This window comes from Spermophilus citellus, assembly GCF_964194105.1.
Source record: "Spermophilus citellus genome assembly, chromosome: 1".
Classification (NCBI taxonomy): Eukaryota; Metazoa; Chordata; class Mammalia; order Rodentia; family Sciuridae; genus Spermophilus; species Spermophilus citellus.
The window spans coordinates 119,428,675-119,434,648 of NC_138182.1; the positions used below are offsets into that span (position 1 = coordinate 119,428,675).

General features: G+C 39.9%; 1 pseudogene across 1 annotated transcript; it reads left to right on the forward strand.

Annotated features, from left to right (window-relative positions):
- The first annotated feature begins 4,132 nt into the window (after positions 1-4,132).
- On the forward strand, positions 4,133-5,022 carry LOC308649267 (olfactory receptor 14C36-like; annotated as a pseudogene). The gene has a single exon. The product of its transcript is annotated as an olfactory receptor 14C36-like (transcript).
- The last annotated feature ends 952 nt before the right edge of the window (positions 5,023-5,974 follow it).

The window sequence follows — 5,974 nt, forward strand, 5'->3', positions numbered from 1 at the left end:
AGGTTGGTGAGTGAATGAGAGTTGCCCACCACCCTTAATATTATCTGACACCAAAATACCCCTAATTCACACTGAGATGAAGGAGGGCAAGATGGAAACACACAGTGAGAACCATCAGTCTCTCCTTAGTGTTACTCATTTCTCTACAGATGTCCAGCAAAGGAATTCCACTGCTTCATCCACTGTCCATGCTGGCATGTGGCCAGGTCCTCTCTCCTGGTCTCTCCGCCTGGTGGTGTGCTCAGGCCTCTGGCTGTCTCTGCAGGCTGAGCTCTGGGCTCCCTGGGGTCCTGCTCCCACTGGCCAGGCACCAGGTTCATATAAAGCAGAGGTGACTGAGCCTCCCACATCCCACATAGCACTGTGCTGACTGCACAGATGCACCCTGGTTGCAGACAGATTTGATGGGAAAAACCAAGGAGAGACGCAGTTCTGCTCCCCCCCCCCCCCCCGGAGAACAGGAAACACTCAGGAGGGAGTACTTGGCAGTTAGAGTCCAGGCACTTCTGAGCCTCATTTTTATTCTGCTCAACAAACTGGAGCTTCATCCAGATTGTCAGCCACCCCAGGAAAAAATGGTTAACTGTTCAAAGAATTATAGTAACAATGAAGACTTGTAAACACGATACTATTTTCTGATTTCCAGTGCTTCAGTAGTATTATACCTGGAGCGTGGTGGATATCTGCACAGTGTTTGCAAGTAACATGTGATAATTCTTCATGTTACCTCTTATTGGTTTAAAATTCTTCTATTCAAATAGTTTTTACTTACCACACACGTAGAAAATGCACAAAATTATCTGCACAGTTTTGATGGCTGACAAAGAAATATATTCATATTAAGGCAACAGAAACAAAATGCCAAATACATTGCAGGTGGCAGGGAGGTAGATATGAATTCATTTATATAAATTACATTCATTCATATTTTTCAGTAGCTGTTGAAAATAAAAACATCCAATATGGTATACAATTTTCATAGAAGCATTTTGAATTCATCAACGTCACCTTTTTGTCCTAATCACAAATATGTTTGCATTTTCAATAATTGTTCACATTTTAGACTAAAAGCATATCATGTGTAATGAAGATGTGTGTCTAGTGGTAAAAATATAATAATAGGGTCATGCAGTCTTTAGAAGCACATTAGGGTCAGATGTGCTAAAGTACTCCTCAGCATCCCTCAATGACTGATCAATAACACTAAACCATAATTGCTAATATGTAAAAATGTAATTTAGAAAATAATTAAAACCTGTATTTTACAACATAAACAATCCACTGCATTTTTTAATGCAATCTACTTACTTGATAGTAAAGAACTGTCAGAGAAATACCAAAAGAGAAAACTCCCAGCTTTCTCCACTAACACACGAAAGTATTTGCAGAAGCCCTTCTTCAAATTACTGGCATTAAAAATATGCTAATTTCTCTTTATGATTCTATTCTTGACCTTCTTGTTACCTGAACTTTGTTTTATTTATAACACCAACTTTTGGTGTTTATGGGAATTTTCAATAAGCATTTTCATTAGAGGACAATGTAGTTGTCTACATTGCTAAAATTGTGAGGTCAAATTAGAAAATTTGAAGACTTATTTCTTATTTTTAAAAAAAAATCTAGGTGAAGAAACTAATCACATTTTTGAGATCTACAAGAATACTTGGAGGACCCCAGGAAATCAGGTAGTGGTCCTATATTTATTTTGTCATATCCATAATCTGAAGTTTCCTGTGAGACTGATCCATGAAAAAAGTAAGTCAAATATAGATGAGAATTTTTCAAGAAGTAGTTAAACACATAAGCAATGAAGGACAACAATTAAATTCATATGATTCAAACTGCTTACTGGACAATTTACTAAGTTTTATTGGAAAACTAAAAATAGTACATGGTTTAGTATAAAAAGTGGAAACAAAAAAATGTCTCTGTAGTTCTGTGCCAACTTCCAGATCCTGTGTACATATATGTTTATCTTATATTTGACACAAATGTCTAGGGGTGGTAAGCAAGGACTCCTATAGTGCCTGGAAGTCAGTATAAAAAGTTGAAAACCTGCAAAGTTTTTAAAATGCATTTGTCTCATCACCCATCACCTTCTGAATTTGTCATGTGCATTTATATTTTTACATAATGTATTATTGTATTATTTCTCTCATGGTAATCAATTTACTTGAAAATATCAATATTTTTCTTCTTTCCAAAACGTAACCATCAGTAATCGTTGTAGCCATACTTGTTTCATCGTTATGCTTGTTGAGCAATTACTGCTATAAAGTGGAAATGTACACATTTGCAAGTGCACAGGGCACCTACGCTTGCATGACCTCCCACCATCCTGCACTGTGTGTGCTATAGCAGTGTAGAAGGGGCAGAGCATGCGTGAGAGCTCTTCATCTGTAAGTCAGCAGCATAAAGAAATCCAGTCGAGGGGAGTGATCAATCAACAAAGCCACCAGGCATTAGTTCCATACCACTGTGAAGGAAGTCATGCAGTTGATACTAAAAAGATGAACAATACAAGGTCCCAAATCAAGGAATTTGCACCAGTGATCTGAGTGTTGAATACATGCTGATTTAATCAAAGGCAATATAATATGTCTATTTCTAACACTACACAGAAGGGGGAAAAGTTTAAGATTGTAAAGCAGTTTCCAGAGGAAAAGTTTCATTTGAGCCTTCTTTAAAGCCCAATACACATTAATGGAGAAAATTATATCACTAGGTCACAGTTAGGAAAGGCTTGTGTCAGCAAGTTCCAGAGTATTCTATGAACAAGGGGGTCATTCGGGAATGAGCCTCAGGTTTGTATCAGGGAAGAATTGGGGATGGGGCAAGACAGTGTTCAGGTAGACAGAGTAGGACCCCTTGAACTTCACCCTCACTGTGAAATTAACACCAACCTACCTGTGTCTGGCTACCCACCCCTGACCCAGGGGAACACACATTTCCAGAGGAACCCAGGGAGGCTCACCAGGAAGATCACTTTTCTAAGGGTAAGTGTGGTTAACCTAGAAGGTGCTGAGAAGGACCAGGTTTGCAGAGGGCAGAGGAAATGACAATATGGGTGATTCTGGATTGAGTCACCTATGGGTGGTCTAACCTGCTGTAGAAGTATTGTAACCATGGGAAAAATATTCTTTTAGCACATACATTCAGTATCTTTTTGTATAATTATGATGCCATTAAAAAGAAAGAAAAATAATGGAAGGTTCCACAAGGAAAATATAAATTATTGTCTAGACAAAGGGAACTTCAACTTCATGGTGGTGAACACAGAGAGAGAACATTTAAAGGTACAAAGTAGAAGTTGAGGAGAGTGTCAGCTGCTCGGGGCCTGAGGCTCTGAAGACCTTACCCTGATAACCTGGAGAGGAATAGAGAGCCCAGCAGGAGCAGGGACAGGCTGGTTGAGGGTGTGTGTCCAGGAGACAGCACCACCCCCATCCTGGGGAGCACCAGGGAGAGTGAGAGACTTCAGCAGAGTTAAGGGGCACTCAGGTCACCTCAGTTTTCCACAACACTGGGCCTGTGATGCTGGAATGGAAAATTTGAATTATTGAGATGGTTTTCTCATGAGTCAAATGTTTTCATGTTCATAGTGATCAGTACTCCAACATGATATATATAGATCTTTACATAAAAATGTAAAAATATTACAATTTGCTTTATAATTTGAGTTATTAGGTGTGGAGGTAATGGCAAAATAATATTGAATTGTATTTATGGAGGAGGATGAAGGTAAGTAAACTACAGAGCATTAAACAATGAACTGTCACACAGGTGGGTATGCAGGTGAGGAGTTGGGCAACCCTGGAAGTGCTCTGCATGGAGTCTCAGGAGGTCAGGGGAGGTCTGATGGGGAGCTGAGGACAAGCCCTGAAGGTCAAACTCAGATGTTGGGCTGCAGACCTCCACACCAGCACTGGGGGGTGTACTCTGATCAGAAATGATTAAACATATCAGAAAACCAAGAATACCTTCCTCTGCAGGCAAAGTGTCTACAAAATATAAGAAAACTATTTGGACATGAATGTGTGAACTAATTGTATTAATGATGTTTTTTACTTCCTCTTTTTAACTCTTCATCTTCTCAAATAACCAGAATTTCAAGTAAATGGCCAATGTCACCATGGTAACTGAATTTCTCCTCCTGGGCTCTCCTGATGGCTGGAATCTGAGTTTCCTCTATTCCACAGCATTCCCAATGACCTACCTGGGTATCTTGTTAGGGAACCTTCTCATTGTTACAGTCACGACTGCTAACCAGCACCTGTACAAACCCATGTACTTCTTCCTCAGGAACCTGTCCATCTTAGACATGTGCTTCATTTCTGTCACTGTCCTCAATACCTGTGTCAAATCTCTTACTGGCAACAGGGTCATTTCAGTAGCTGATTGTGCAATACATATCTTCTTGGTCATTTTTTGTGCATATGTGGAGATGCTATTTCTCACAATCATGGCCTGGGACCGCTATGTGGCCATCTGCCAGCCCCTCCAGTACCTCTTCATTATGAACCCCAGATTTGTGTCTGCATGACCCTGGCTTCCCTGCTCAGTGGTCTGCTGTATGCAGGTGTGCACACTGGGAACACATTACAGCTGTCCTTCAGCCAGTAAAACGTGGTCCATCAGTTCTTCTGTGATGTCCCCTCTCTGCTGAGGCTCTCCTGCTCTGACACCACCAGCAACATGGTCCTTCTTGTCTCTATTATAATCATTGGTGGTGGCTGCTTGGCTATAATAATAATGTCATATATTCACATATTTGCTGCTGTGCTGAAATTTCCCACCAGAGCCCCAGGGAAGGCCTTCTCCACCTGCACCCCTCACATCCTTGTTGTGTCAGTCTTCCTCAGTTCCATCACAAGTTTGTACCTGAGACCATCAGCAACCTCTGACACCCTCCAGGATATGGTTCTCTCTGCCTTTTACACCATGGTTCCTCCCTTCCTGAATCCTCTCATCTACAGTCTCAGGAACAAGCAGGTAAAGGAAGCTGTGAGGAGAGTAATGTAAAGACAGTTGTTTTCAGAGAAATGATAAAATTGCATTTCAGGATTGTCCTCATTTCCCTGTTTGTGGTTCTTAGATAAAGCTCTTCACATCTGAGATTTCCATCTAACCCTGCCTACACTGGGATCACATCATTAGGAGCTGATTTATTTTATTTTATAAGATATCTTTTTTGTGATTTACCATATTTTTCCATGGATACATCATAAAATTTGTAATTTTATCATTGTATACATTTTTATTTTTAATTATTTGTTCTAATTAGTTACACATGACAGCAGAACGCATTTTAACTCATTATTCTAAATGGAGTATAATTTCTTATTTCTCTGGTGGTACATGATACAGAGTTTTACGGTTTGTGCAACCATAAGTGTATGTACACAGGTTAATAATGACTGCCTCATTTTGACAGCCTTCTCCCCTACATCCTTCCTTCCCCTCACTCCCTTTTGCACAATCTAAAGTTCCTCCATGCTTCCCTATGTTCCCCCAGTTAATGGATCAAAACTGCATATCAAATGAAACAGTTTGCCTTTGGTGTTTGGGGATTGGCTAATTTCACTTAGCAGGATATTCTCCAACACCATCTGTTACCCAAAAATGCCATAATTTTATATTTTTAAGGCTGAGTAATACTCCATTGTGTACATATACTACATTTTCTTTATCCATTCATTTGTTGAAGGGCACCTAATTTGGGTCTAGGGTTTAGGATTGTGACTTGAGCTGCTATAAACATTGATGTGGCTGTGTCATATAGTATGCTGTATTTAAGTTCTTTGGGTATAAAACAAGAAGTGAGATAGCTGGGTTATATATGGTGGTTCCATTCCAAGTTTTCTAAGAAATATCCATACTGCTTTCCAGAGTGGTTGCACCAATTTTTGGTCCCACCAGCAATGTATGAGTGTACCTTTTCCCCCACATCCTAACCAACAGGTAATGTTGCTTT